Source organism: Betta splendens, chromosome 14 (assembly GCF_900634795.4).
Source record: "Betta splendens chromosome 14, fBetSpl5.4, whole genome shotgun sequence".
Taxonomy (NCBI): Eukaryota; Metazoa; Chordata; class Actinopteri; order Anabantiformes; family Osphronemidae; genus Betta; species Betta splendens.
The window spans coordinates 14,310,464-14,326,402 of record NC_040894.2 but is presented as its reverse complement, the minus strand read 5'-3'; the positions used below and the strand labels follow the sequence as shown (position 1 = coordinate 14,326,402).

Genomic DNA, 15,939 nt, shown 5'->3' with positions numbered 1-15,939 from the left:
TTAGGCTGACACATTCATAACTAAACAACTTTTGTACTGTGGTTTACCTTGGAGATTAATACTAATACCAATCCAATAATAATGCTAAGGTATGTGCACATACTCATACAAACACATACATATAATATACATACATATGTGCATTATTATACATATACCATACTACTTAATAAAAGTCATGACATACAACACCACAAATTCCATATTCACACATTATTGATATTGGTAGTGATAAGTATCAATAATACTTACAGTTGGATTTGGAAAGTGTCCCACTACAAGGTTAGTAAGGCTGTAGCTTAATATTATTCACCCAAAGGGTGAGGCAGACGTTGGTGCATGAACAATGCCACATATTTTTCAAGTTATTAACTTTTTTCCCTATTGAAATGAATGGAAAAAAGTGTTTCAAATCTTCTTCAGCTTTATCTACTTTCAGCTTTAACTACTTCTGCATACTTTAAGTTACAGACTTTAAATTAAAGACAGACACATTATTTTAAATTTCAAAGTAATCTTCAACTATTCAACTATTAATCTGTTGTTCAGCTTTTTAATATAGGTAATACTTTCTGAGTTATAGCAGTTTAAGCAGAGTGTTTTTGAGGAATTCTCAGCTTTTTCATTAGTGTGTACTGCTAGAGTGTGTGTTGTCACACGTCTTTTTAAGACAGACCTTTTCTCTTTAACTCATCACTACAGCCACAGTTTTCACTCTATGAACACATTTTCACTCAAGTCATAGTCATACTTGTCTTCTTTCTAATGATGTGTCTGGTTAACCCTTTAGAGCAATACTTTAGTCTGTAGCTGCCTCAGAGTGCAGAGGGTTCTAGAAATCCTCCCATAGACTACAATTGAAATATTTTGCTGACTTCTGGTGAGAGTCGCAGGGGTGCAAATCAGCTTCGCTACAACTGACTAGGCTGATCTGTGGAGGTTCCTACCTTTGGAGAATCGTCTCCATGACAATGACACAGCTGAGGTACTGTAGATAAGTGATTAAGCTCAGTAACAGATTGACTGAGAAGTCAAACTCCTAATGCTCAGTGTCCAGTGTATATTACTGATGAGCAAATAAGCAAATTTATAGCACAATGCCTTGTGGGTAATGCACCATAACAGAAACTGGTGTAAATAGGAGTGACCCTTGCAATGATTGCTGAATTACTTTTGCATTAAACTCTTTACATTTACATCAGAGCTCTTCAGCTTTGTCCTTTCACTTATAGATACAATGATTGACAGCATATTTTGTATTAAAATATTATCATTATCCTTATATTAACACACTTGAAAATGTTGCAACATTCAAGTCTCTGCGTAATAAAATAAATTTTTAGTGAGAGCTAAGCTATGCCAATTGAGTAACTGTGCCGGTAATTGCTATTGTTGTCTGTAAGTGAAAAGATCTGTGTCTCATACACTGCACAACCCCAGATAGTTCTGTGCATGATGAGCAACACGAAGAGATTGTCTCTTTTTGGGTGCTCCCTTAGTAAAGTGCAAACCATTGTAACTGTAATCAGTAATAACCTAGGATCAAGTCATTGAGTATTTAAATTTCATTTGTGTTTCCCTGTAATTTATTTTGAAGGTGTGCTTTCATTTTGAAGGCGCTTTAAGAAGCCCCGAGGGAGAAACAAAACTTAAGGAGTGAAGATGTAACCATTAATGTTAGACTTAAAGGTCCATGCACACGCTTGCTAAATAATTGGACCTTGATGTCTCAGTGGTGTCTGTAACTTTTCATGCCAAAAAGCGCTGTAGATCGCCCACACGGCCTGTCTGAAAATGTGTGTTTTAAGCTCTCGTCCACAACGCTCTATTTTCGGAGTGTGTCGGAAGCTAAACTGATCGCCACACCCGTTTGAGGAAGCGCATAGCCGTGTTTCGCCGCGGGAATGAAAAGTCACGGTCACTGAATCCATTGTAACAGCAAAACTGACTACCTCGTCCTCGTAGTGGAGTTCAACCGTATGTTTGATCCAAAATCTGACTCTGAAGTCGAATGGGAGGCTGTTGAAGTGGTTACACTTTGACTGGCGCAAGGTACGTCTAACTGGCAGATTCACGTTTAATTTAATTTGATTTATATAATACACAAATTGACTAGCTGATAACGCTAATACTAATGGTTGCAAATTAGCAGCCTGAATTAATACAACAGAATATTCATAACACGACTACAGGTTGCTTGGGAGCATAGCTCGATAAACTAATATAAACTCATTTTTACATGTTCTTTTATTTCTTGTTCTGCTGCTGTGTGAAAATAATTTTTCTATAATGGGAACTTCAGCTGCAGCTTGTATTTTGCCGTATTTGTCTGTAAATAAGTGCCAATGTAGGAACAGTGAATGCCTACAGAGGCATGGTGTGACAGCAACTATTGCTTTCAAGATATTGCATGTGTTTATTACTTTTATTAATAAATTAAAATTGTGATAAACCTTACCTCAAGACGCCTGAACTAGTTGCCAAACCTACTGTCATGTATGGTTGATGATCCAGGACTGGAGCCAGTATGAATGAATGTGTATTCATTACAGAACACATTTAATATACAGTATATCAGACAATTACACATGCATGGAATAAATCAGTATCTAAGAAATTCATAAAAAACTTTAGAACATTTTACTATTTACAGATTAATCATAATGTACCTGGGAACTCTGGTTTACAAACATAGTTTTGTTTCTAAATATATATTGACCTAATATTTTTTTAATTGCTTTTAGTAAGGTGTATGATATATCAAGTGCTAATATATAACTAATAAAAATGTAGTTATTGTTTTTTTCAGTACTATGTCTGTGTGTATCCCAAGTTGTTGCAGGTATCTAGCCTAGAAGTCTTTTCAGCTGGTGCTGGGGACTTCTAGGGCCAAGAGTCCAAGTCATCCCACCTTCCCTGGTCTGGATCAGGGCAGTGTTTCCTTAGGGACAAGGCTAAATTATTCTTTTTTGGCAATACCTCAATAAAAGCTGAAATATTATAAAACATTTGTCTGTTTTCCCTCATTAGGTATATACATACAAAAATAGTTCAGTGAAACGGCAATAGTCAAAGCCAACTTTATTTTTAACCAATGCACCAGCAATATAATGCTGGATAAGTTACCGTCACAGTTCAGTTTGCAGACCACAAAATGAACGGGTAGGATTCATAGTTATGTTGAAAGCATAGTTTCTGGAGTGGATCAGGTACAGTCATGGGCAGTTGGCTGGGGAGATGTGAGGATCTTTTTTGTCTTCACGTGTTGGAAGACATCGAAAGCAGTGCAGCTGCTATTACAGATGGAGGATGCAGCTGTTTTCCTTGACACCACTCTAGAAGGTATAAGGAATAGAATAGCAGATTAATGAAATGACCAGTATTTCCTATGTATCTCACAACCTTTACAGATCTAAACAATAAATATAGGTAGTTAGATCAGTTTTAATGGTGTTTGAAGCAAACACATTTTCAATTTATTTTATAGTGCTGGTTTGTTAAATCTTAACATGACATTAATGACCTCCTTTCTGTCAGGTTGCTCAAATTCTGCTCAGGGGGCCGGTGGGACAGGGATGTTTACAAGGTCCTCCATAGAGCAACCTGAGTCCAGCAGTGATGGTCTCCATCACATTTTCCACATAATCTGCACCATAACACTAGAGTTACAAATTACCCGTCAACAGACTAAAATATCAAAATAAGTTGACCAACTGCATACAGAGTAAATACATAGACAATAATATAGATCAGATTAAGAATACCACAACTACTGAAATGTGAAATGCAAAATCTCTGTCAAATAAAACTGCATATTGGCCAACAAATGATTATACTGCTGTTCAATGTACATACCTTTGCTCCTGAGGTGAGCAATTTTCTACTCGCCGCTAACGCTGCGCTACCATCACGCTAGCAGCTACAATGTGAGCTCAGTGAATGACCTCAGTACCATATATCACACAATTCGAACCGGACAAATGTTGGAGAGGCTTGGACTCATCCAAATTGCGTGTCAGCACCTTGCAACACTGTCTCTCTCTGTTGCTGTAGCTGTTAGATTCAACGGTTCTAGCAATTAGCATTCCTTACACAAGAGGGAAGCTACATTATAAACAGAGAAACTTCTGGAGTACATACATCAAATAAGAATCAAGCATGTACTTACGTTTGGGGAAGCAGCAGGTGGATAACGTCTTGAGGAACAGCGCGCTTCTTCAACCTGAGTGACTTCTTCTTTTTGTCTTTTAAATGGCGGGTGGCAACCAACTGAAAGGTGCATTAGTGCCACCTCCTATGGTAGAATGCGCAGTGAGTGACTTCTTCTTCTTTTGTCTGTGACTGGAGTGACTGAAACGAAATGTTTCAGGTACATTTAGGGGTCCAGGTTTGTCTGGGGGGGCGAAGCTGGTTCTGTGATTGGTCAGCGCGAATGCAGACGTATCCAGGCCGCCAAATTTGAAACGATGCTTCTTGAACCAGATTGGATAAACTCTCAAAAATTTGAAATAAGTAGGGGGGCGTACTTCTAACACACCAGGAGTGTCTTAACATGACCCAGGGAGTCAAATAAATGTACCAGAATACCCAAAAAGTGAATTTTGCATGTGCAGGCACCTTTAAGAGAAGAGACACACAGTGTGTTTCCAAATGTTACTGGTTATACTGGATGAAAACTAAAATAACTCCTTCTACTCTGCAGCATACACCACTTTGACCACTTTTAAGGTGTGTGTGAGAATGTCACGTCTTAGATCATGTTCCTGTTTTATTTTGAAAGGACTTCCGTTTTTGGTCACATCACAGTAGTTTCAGTGTCACTTCTGGTTCTCATTACTCACACCTGTCTGTCGTTTGCAATCACCCACCAGTATTTAAACTCCAGTACTCACCCCGTCTGTTCTGTAACCCGTGTCTGCCTGGTAATTATCTTGCTAACATTTTTGATCTGAGCCTGCCTTGCTCTGAACTGTACCGTAGCCAAGCCCGCCTGTTACTGACCCTTGCCTGCTTTTGATCTGAGATTGCCTGAACCCATTCTGTTCCAATGCCAAGCCTTACTGTGTCTGACCCTGTCTACGTAGGCTGTGGGACGCCAAAACCTTTAACTTCATTTTTTTAAATGCTCTTCTTATGGTATTTCACACAAGTCTGGCAAACTACCACTGCTAACTTGTAGAGGATATTATAAAACAAAAAATAATAAAAGGAATAAACTCTCTCTAGGCGACACCTCACAGCGAGAAGGTTCTGGATTTGATTCCTAGAGGCGGCCCTGGTGCCTTTCTGTGTGGAGTTTGCACGTTCTCCTCGTGTTTTGTGGGTTGTCTCTGGGTTCTCCGGCTTCCTCCCACAGTCCAAAGACGTGCATTAGGTTGATTGGCTTCTCTCCATTGCCCGTAGGTGTGAGTGTGTGTTTGAATGGTTGTCTGTCTGTGCTTTGCCCTGCGATGGGCTGGCGACCTGTCCAGGGTGTACCCCGCCTCTCGCCCATAGCCAGCTGGGTTAGGCTCCAGCACCCTAGCGACCCTGCATATGGGACTCAGCGATATGGAGAATGGATGGATGGAAACTCTTTCTATGGTATGCCAGAACACCAGGACTCAGTAGATCTCCGACTTATTAGTGCAGCAAATTGTTTGTTCTGCATATATTGATTCTGCATGAGTAATAAGGACTGTTTTATTAGTCTTTATTTAGCCAAAGACAAAACTCAAAAGGAGATCGGACAATTCGCTCAGCTGCACCTAGTCTGTGGACGCTTCGTAAAATGTTTTTATTTACTAAAATCCAGAGTTGCTCAGCTTAATTTGCGACATCTGATTCTCCTGCAGGAATAATGTCATAATAAAATCGAACGCTGTACGTGGGAGCGCGCACTCGGTCTGTCTAAGCATACAGTACAGCTGCTTATTTTGGTTTTGAACTGCCATAACTTGGAAATACTACTATACTAAATACTACAATGGTCTGCTAAATAATACAGACAGACAGCCCTACTAGTCATTTGTTATTATCTTGTATGCCAAAATATAAAAATGAGATAACAACGCTGATTGTTCAGTAATTACTACTTCTGCTTCCACCGAGATTCGTACCCGGGACAGAAAAACTTCAACAATAACTAACCATTACACCACCAAGACATTGTAACATTACTGTAGGTGGGCCCATATAACATGGTCTTAGTACGGCGTCATAGGGGCCAGTGTGGGGGCTGATCACCACCTATAGGCCAAAAAGACGCAACACACGCTCCAAGGCGGTAAAAACAAGGTGATACCGCGCTGTAAATGAAAACTGATTGGGGTAAAGGCTGACACTTTTAAGTGCTACGACTGTAGCTCGGAGAAGGGAAAGTGTAACCTCCAAAAAGGTTATAAGGCAAGTGGTGCTGAAAACCAACAAGAGTAGTCACTAAGACGGAGTCAAAGAGCAATAATCTCACAGAGAAGGCTAGAAAACTGCAAGCGGACATGATCCAGGCTCTTTAACAAAGATTCACCTATATCTAACGGACAAGTCAAACAAGTTGATCAATGCGTGGAGATTTCAAAATTTATTGTTGGTACAGCTGCAGGGCAGTTAGGTGGAAAGCTTCCAGAAGAAGGTCAAGAATGGACAGAAGTGGTCTCTGTCTTCGACTCAAGCATCTGTAAGTCAGGATCTCTCATGTCCATCCTAAAAGGTGCCTCAGATCGTTCAAGCAGGTAGACAAGAAGCTGCTGCTGATGCTGCTGCTGCAAGCCAGGCTGTTCTAAAAGTAGAAGAGCAAGAAAGAGAGCAACTGGTAATATAGCACATAGAAGCAGAAGGCCAAAGGAAGATAGCTGAGCAAGAAGCAGCAGACATAAAGCGTCGCTTGACACGAGAAGAAGAAGTTTGAATTAAATCACAGTTAAAACAAGAACATTTGCCACTGCAAAAGGCTTTAGAGGAGAAAAAGACAAGAATACAGCATTTGGAGGTAGTAAAGAAATTCAGTGAAGCAAGTGCAAGAATGCTAGTGTATGACCAAGTGCAGGATGTAGAAGAAGAGGAGAAGACAGTAACAATTAACAAAGTGCCTGTTTCTACATGTCCTGTCTCCCCACAAATATCATCTAAGCCAGCAGCCAAGACCTCCTTGTGGAGGACACAGTAGAGCTTGTGAAGGTGCTAGGAAGTGCTTTAACACTAGAACACCTAAAGGACGTACACCTTTACATATACCACTATCCCCGGCTGGGAGTTCAGGTGACCGGCACGCTTCAGCTGGCATCCTGCCAAGAGCCACTTTTGTTACGTAAAGAGGGCCATTACTGTGGGGTGGGACACGAGGGTTTGCTGGCCCTGCTCCTGCCTGCAAGGCTGAACAGTTCCCATGAGTCTATGAGTGAAATCCACTGTTACAATGTTCCACCGCTATGTGCTTGGATTTACAATGTGAAAGGATGAGTGTCATTGTTGCGGTCGCACCGAAGGAAGCAATAAAAGACAGAAACAATACAATTAGACAGTTTCAGATCTTTATCAAATGTGGCGAAGCTTTGTTTATTTACAAAAAAACCTGAATAAAGTTCACATATTTTTTGCACTGTAACGTCACCAAAAATTACAGAAAAGATGACAGTACACCCATCTAGTTTTGCAATAAACTAGACGGGACGTGGATGGCCCCGCCCACTTCCATTCATCAGAAAGATATGAAAGGGGGAATAATAAAATAAACGTAATGTAAAGTAAACCGCATTGCTGAGTTTTGTGTCTACATGAAAGCGGGCAGAACGATATCCGTGTGTGTGTCACGGCTGAAAGCGGCTGGTGAATTTCGTAGGAAATTGCCTGTCGCGCTGCGATGACTTTTATGTGGTACATGTGAAAGGGGGAATAACGCCCCAATGCAACTGGCTGTTGTAAGAGGAGGGTGTAGCGGGCAGAGGAACACAGGTCTATGTCCTAGATGCGCCCATCCCCAGCCCCCACAGTCAGCGCTTACGTTTGCGACGGGACGTGGATGGCCCCTCCCACAGATATGAAAGTGGGAATAACGAAATAAACAGAAAGTAAAGTAAAACGCTTTGAAGAGTTTTGTCTACATCACAGCGGGCAAATCATATGAGAACGTTTTAATTTTGTTTGTAAATAAAAATAATGTTTGCCCTGTTCAAACCCGGGGAATAAAAACGATTGTGATTCAGAAAGCGGCTGATCAACTTCGTAGGAACACATTTTATATGGTACAGTGAAAGGGAGACTAATAACCCAACGCAGCCGAGGCACTCACTCACATGCACACTCGCCTCCCTCAGGTTGCAGCACTTAAAAAACAAGAACACAATACACATAAACAAAATGCTAAATTAATTTCACCAAAGTTATAACATTACTTAAATCCTAACTTTAACTATAACATTCTTATATACTCCTCTTATAAAAGCAAAACTGTCCATCACAATACGACATTCAGCCTAATACTGTACATGCTGCTTGTGGAACTGCTGGACAGGACACACACACAAAAAAGAAGAAAAAAAAAGATATGTTGAACAAGTTTCGCTGCGGTGTAACCAAAAATGCGTTGCCGGTGCGTTGCCGGTGCTGCGCTAGGTGGCGTTAATGAGTATTGCTATTTTTGTTTATTACTGCGGCTGTGTTTGATGCATGTGAAAGACCTTTATAGAGCAGTAAAGCCAGCTGAGACTTTACTTCTTAATTTGTTGTATAGCACATATATTTCAGATATTTCATCCATCCATTTCCAAGCCGCTTATTCCCATATGTCCATACGTCATGGGGTGCTGGAGCCTAACCCAGCTGGCTATGGGCAACAGGAGACATACAACCATTCACACACTCACAATGGAGAAGGCCAATCAATCTAATGCTCGTCTTTGTGGGGGAGGAAGCCGGAGAACCCGGAGAGAACCCTGAGAGAACCCATGCAAGCAAGGGGAGAACATGCAAACTCACACAGAAAGGCACCAGGGCATCAAACCCAGAACCTTGGCGGTGAGACGGTGCTACCCACCGCACCACCATGCCGCCCTTACGTCCATATTCCTTCCAAAAACCTACAAATCCCAGTGTCCTCAAATTTGGGGACCATTTTTCATTTGTGAATTTATACATCCCACATAGAAGTAGCTCAGCAACACAGTTGTTGTAGATTTTTATTGTAATTAATGCTGAGTCTGTACAGGGTACATTTTTTAGTAGAAACCCCAACCTCCAAGATTAACCCCCTCCATTAACCTGTACTAATCCTGCTGCACTATTAGACATGTAAAAACTAATACTTCTCTCATGTCTCACAACTTCAAAACATAATCCTTCAGGAACATGCCGGGACAGTGAAGGATTAGTCTTTGCGAGTGTCACTGTTATCCGTGTACCCACTTGCTACAGTATGACTCAGAGTTGTTGTTCGCTTTTCTACAGCTGATGACTGAGGTGGTTTTATGTGTGTGATGACTAATGCTGGGAATGCCCAGGCCACTAGAAATGTGATTGTTTCTCACGTCCCTTGCTGTGGGTTTTATGAGCAGTTTTTATAGTAATATCATTTACTGTACAGTACTTCGCAATTGTTTTGGGTTGTTTTTTTCCAGTCTCAGTATTGTTTATGCTTTATTGGCTGATCAACACATCCTATACATGATAGAAGGTGAAAACACAAAATTCTTATGATAAAAGTATATTATGATTATCACACAATAAAATATATGTCTAAGGGCTAAATTAAAACAACATCACTGAACAAACAAATACAAAAACAAACAGAATCCTTCTCACAGCAGCTACAGAACACTGAGCCTTCAATTTAATGGACAGATCCTTTCATCCAAAACAAGAGGAAAACACCCAAGTGATGCAACCATGCAACTGCACACCATTCTGTTGTAATGTCCTCACAGGTTTAACACACGAATTAACGAATGGATGAGTGTCTGACAGGTTTTTATAATTGAGTTTATCATCATAGTCAAACCATTAAAGAATGTGTATACTGTAAGCTGTGAAGAATAGGTTGCTCTTTAGTTTTGATCAGTGAGTAAATAACAAATTATTTCTGCAATTATTTTCTGTAAATTTGTATACATTTGTTCAAACTTCTACTTGGTCCAAAACAAGACAATTTGCTTGAATTAGAAAGTTCTGCATCCAGCTAATAGTTCTGGCAAATGTCAAAAATACCACTAGTGAACATGTTAACTCTAATTTAATGTAAACCTACTTGTTTCATTTTATCATAATGACAAACTCAAATGTGCTAATTACTACTACGGGTGGGCAGAACAGCTGAAACTCTCTGTAGCAAAAGTTCAAGTACAGACAGAACCAAATAAACTTTGATTAAGTCTCTCAAATGACATCACTGGAGCTAAGCCATAAAAACCTTCATCCCCTGCTAGTAACACTGCAATGCATTACATTGTAGGTAATGTAGTTAGTCACGTTTTAAAGGACAGTGAGTAGCAGTGACTCAACTGACTGATCAGTTCTGATTTCTTTATATGACACTGGACAATTAACAGTTTTGAAGCTTCTGCAAAAAATGTGATTGTAAGTTCATCTTTTGTGTTTTTTAAGACAACATAAAATGTACATAAGACAAGGGTTGCATTATAATGTTCTTGTAACTGTTACACACAACTAGCTTATAAACCACTTCCTTTATCATCATAGGAAGCCAACAGCTATGATTGACTAATGGGAAGTACTGGAAGGTTTTTTACAGCTTTAACATGGATGAGATTAAAACTTGCATGAAACAATGTCACTTCAAAGCAACATTCATTAACTTATGCAGGGTAAACCCTAGAGCCTTCAGACCCCAGACATTAATTATATTGTGTCTTATGAGATCCTCTGGTTAAGCCAAGAGCTCTTGGCTTTAAACATTGTGAATCACAGATCTATTTCCAAACAGTTTGTGATTCCATTATCAGCACAATAGTTATTTATATTTGTAGCATTTGTGAGTAGGTTTTTTAGACATCACCTGCTCTGAACCCTGAAGCAGACAGTGGATTCAGGTGGTCCCCACTGCTTTGTATACAGCCCTGTGCATAAACAGCTGGAAATTTCAAACCCGGACTGACTCGCTGAGACTCCTTTTCGTTAAACACGAGGATGCTCGGCTACGGCTGCTGATTCTTGTGACCAGCTTACTTCCTACACTTGCCCTTCCTGACGGAAGCCCGGACCTGCAGGCTGGACCATCTGAGGCTGACCAGGAGTTTGCAGAGGTATGTATCACATTTGCTGCATTTACTTTACTAGTGGTGCTCCAATTTATTACTATTATTTTTAATAAACAGTACTACAATCACCATTAATTGCTACTGTAGTAACTTTTTTGTAGATTCGATTAGATCAATCTAAACTAATAAATGCTTGTGTATTGTTATGGATTGTGCTTCAAATTAGTTTCAACTTCACTGACTGCTGGTTTTAGTCTTCAGGTTCTGGTAACTTTTGTGGACTATAATCTTTTGTCACCATAATTTTTTTATCTTCAAGTATGGAATCATGTACCTTGTAAATGATGCCCCTGAGCTCCCTAACGAATTACGTCGCACAACTCTACTTTAAGTCTCACTAGAGCCACATCTGAAGATGAAAAACACCAGGAGCTGTGAAGTTTGCACAACCTACATTATCTTGTCATATTAGACAGTCAAATCGGTCTAAGGTCTGCAAGGGAGCAGCTGCGGCTTAACATTAAATGACATTCAATCCTGCACATGCTTAAACATCAGCTTGTTGTTGGAATTTATCAGCAGATTATGGAAAACTAGATAACAGCTTTGTTGCGCACGTAACATTTTCTTCTCCGTCTGTCATCTTTCTTCAGTAATGCACACGTAGGATCTTACTTAGTTGTCTCTTCATTTAACAAGTGCATGGCACAACATCTCTCACATGCATTCGCGCCACCAACATCCTTACAGAAAAAAAAAGGGGAAGTGCCGTCACCACATCACAACAGATCTCTACAAAATAAAGTGACAATAGCCTCAACAAATATAGTGCAACAGAAAATGTCCACACAAAATGACAAACAAATACTACAACAACACATATGAGAACACAAGTCCAATAAGCTTCATTAATGCCTCGGCGATCCATCAGATAGGAACTGGAATGTGATGACTGCGCAGCTGACCCTAACAATTATATGAGTAGAGCAACATGTCTGTACTGTATTGGTTTGAGAAAATGTTTGGAATGTAGTCATTTCAGTAGATGGACATTTGCATTATGCTTTAGCTACTGTAGCATAACAGTACTGACATTGTGACCTGCAAAATTATTTCAAACCTAACTAAGCATTTGATTGACAAATCTCTGCACACATCTGCACACTGTCATATATATTTTTTCTTTAGGCTTATCTGCGTAACTTCTACAGCTACCAGCCCAATTCAGGGTGACCCAAAAGGAATGCAGGCACAGGCCAAGGCACTGACTTGATCACTGGTCTGTGCTACATAGTCAAGACAATGCAGCGCTTCATCGACTTGCCTCCCAGTGGTGAATTGACCAAAGAGACTCTGGCGATTATGAAGAAGCAGCGTTGTGGTCTGTCAGACTTGGAGCAGTTCGAAGACATTATTCACTGGACGAAGATGACACTCAGCTACAGGTTTGAGAATGATCAATAAGCCAATATTTGTATAATATATGTATATATAATATTTCTTACTTAAAACCAGGATGTCTCACAGAATCAGAATGATAAAAGAATACTTTGGCTTCAATATCATAAAAGTTCACTAATAACTCTTGCTGTGAGAAAGACCGTTCAGTAACAGAACACAGCGTTGATTATATTAGTCCTGTAAGAAGTATAATACAGTATAATCAAATATTTCATGGCTTAGGATAGCTGGTTCCACTTTACCCACATTAGACTTAAAGGTTAAAAAGGACATCAGGGCTGCATGGAAGTACTAGTCTAATGCTGCAGCCATGAAGTTCCATAAGTGAAACAGGAAAGAGACTGAAGTTGTGATCTCATTCCAACAAGGAGGTGAGCTCTCACTAATCAAACAGCTTCCTGACAGCGATGTATGTGATCAGTTGCAGTCAAACGTGTCGGCTCAGTGCAGACCACGGGGATGGCTTACTGTTTGATGGCAAAGGAGGGATCCTGCCTTAACCCTTCCTGCAGGGGTCTGGCATTGGTGGGGATGTACTCTTTGATGCTGATGAAGAGTGGAGCTCACATTCCAAAGCACAGGTGGTCTGTCAGATATACAACAACTGACCTACCAAATATTTGGCAATAATAGCTGAAAAGCTTGATGCCATTTCACTCTCATTTTCAGGTTTTAGCCTTCTTGCTGTGGCCGCTGTCCGTGAGTTCGGCCATGCGCTCGGCCTGCCCCACTCCTCTGACCCTGGAGCTGTCATGTACCCGGCGTACAACTTTGTTCACATGGCGTGAACCTAAACTCTGTGTGGAAGTTGATTCCTTTCCAAAGCAGACAAATATAATATAATGAGAAACCCATGTGACTACAGTATGTTGTAAAGATTCAAAAATTGCACATTTTATTGTAAACATGTTTGCATATTAGTGTGGTTAAGTGACAAATGATGCAGAAAGATGAGTTTGTATAGACAACTGGGGAAGTGAGGACACAAAACTATAAACCACAACATCCTCTTTGCTTTGTCATTGTTACACTGCAACAGTGAAGTCATCAGTAATTTCTGCTGCATGTCTGAGTAACAGTCTTTTTTTTACTTTGCGTCATCAATGTAAGCAAAGATAATGTCACCTGCTCCTTACAGCAAATGTGTAATGGTTAAAATACAGACCCCTAAGAGCCGAGGGCTTGCTGATATATTGAATATATAGCTCAATTGATCTGAAGGAAATCAATGTAGTTATATTAAGAACTGAATGCATAAACAGGCCTCCGATGGGAATCAAAACTAGATCTCCTACTCTCGAGTCAAGGACTTACCATTGAGCCATAGTATATGAGTGGTGGATGAGAAAAAGCTGAAGCAGTTGAAAGATTTTCTACGAAAGCTAATGATTTTGACGTATGCTTTAATTCTGAACGGATTTGAGGGATGTCTGTGCTTAACTGGTAAAGTTAAAACAGTGTCAGAAACTATCCAATCAAAAGCAGAAAACATGTTAATAAGCAATTGAATAGCTTTTATTGTGAAAAGATTTTGAGGGAGTGTGGGTTTTTATTATACTGTAAAATCATCTAAATAACTATTTGTAATTAATCAGTTGAAACATTATTGAAACTACCTGATGAGTTGAATGTATAGCTGATCAGATCTGCAAAGATAAAGCTGCAGAGCTGAATGTGCACAAATAAAACAAAAGCAGTTTGATTTTAATAAAAAAATGTTTTGCACATGACTACAGCCCTGTAAATCCTTATTCTGAATTTTGTTAAAAGACTTGTTCTAGTCAGGTTTTGAACCAGTATAGCCTGTATCAGAATCTTGATCCTTCACCACTCAGCCACACTAGCTGCTTAACACACTGCTCAGAGGAGCAGGTCAGCTCAATGACTGTAGTGAAGCTGATTTCCACTCTAACTTAACAGGCTTGTTACAGCAAAACCACAAGGGTTATCACAAAAATAACTTCACTTTATAAATCCCAAGGCTTCAGTGAGCAACTGGTGTGAGTTTAAAGTGTGTGGAGTGAAAATTGATTTAATCGATTTAAAAATTCTAATCCTCCTTCATTTTTCCAGAGAAGTCTTACGGATAAATGCATTAGAGTCTATGGGAGGATTTCTGGAACGTTCTGTGCTTTGAGGCAGATACAGACTAAAGTGTAGGTCTGAGGGCTTAACCACGCACATTATTAGAAACACAGAGAAAAGTTCTGTCTTAAAGATTAGAAAAACAATACAGTGAAGTATGCTTTCAAACCTATGAACAGTTAACCTTATTAGGAAGAGATCTCATGTGTAGTTAAGGTATTTGATTAATTTTCACTCCAGATGGAGTGCAGGTTACATCTACAGACATTCTAAATAATCCCTCTTTTGTTGGTGTTAACTTCAGCTCTGCTGTACTCCTATCAGCGGCTGCTGAGGGGGGGGCTGCAACTGAGGCCCTCATGCTACATGACAGCTTGGTTCCCTATGTGATACGACCTTCAGTGATGCATCTGACCTGTCCTGTACAGCTCATGTGTCTTCTGGTCCTGATGAGAGGAACTGACTGACGGCTGACTGACGGTAAGCGTATCGCGTCACTTCCGGTTACTGAGGTTTGCTGCCGCTGTGTGTGTACAGCGTTACTCTCCGCTCTTTTCTAAATATTATCGTTTTATATCCGATAGCGACTGCTAAAAGTTTCAAAACAAGCTTGTAACACTCAAGCATCTTTTCCTTTCATTAAACGTCCTGCTAATTTACACTGTTATCTAAGTGTTTTCTCCGCTAGCGTAGCTCCATCCATCCATCCATCCATTTTCATCCGCTTATCCGGGGCCGGGTCGCGGGGGCAGCAGTCTAAGCAGAGAGTTCCAGACTTCCCTCTCCCCGGACACTTCCTCCAGCTCTTCCGGTGGGACCCCAAGACGTTCCCAGGCCAGCCGAGAGACGTAGTCTCTCCAGCGAGTCCTAGGTCTTCCTCGGGGCCTCCTACCGGTGGGACATGCCCGGAACACCTCCCCAGGGAGGCGTCCAGGAGGCATCCGAACTAGATGCCCGAGCCACCTCAGCTGGCTCCTCTCGATGTGGAGGAGCAGCGACTCTACTCCGAGCTCCTCCCGGGTGACAGAGCTCCTCACCCTATCTCTAAGGGAGCGCCCAGCCACCCTGCGGAGGAAGCTCATTTCAGCCGCTTGTATCCGTGACCTTGCCCTTTCGGTCATGACCCAAAGCTCATGACCATAGGTGAGGGTAGGAACGTAGATTGACCGGTAAATTGAGAGCTTTGCCTTTCGGCTCAGCTCCCTCT

General features: G+C 40.7%; 1 long non-coding RNA gene across 1 annotated transcript; it reads left to right on the top strand.

Moving 5' to 3' along the window:
- The first annotated feature begins 5,616 nt into the window (after positions 1-5,616).
- Positions 5,617-15,424, top strand: LOC114870017 (uncharacterized). The gene is made up of 3 exons (XR_003788238.3): positions 5,617-12,631; positions 13,069-13,228; positions 13,317-15,424. It is a non-coding gene; the product is annotated as an uncharacterized LOC114870017 (long non-coding RNA).
- Positions 15,425-15,939: the final 515 nt, after the last annotated feature.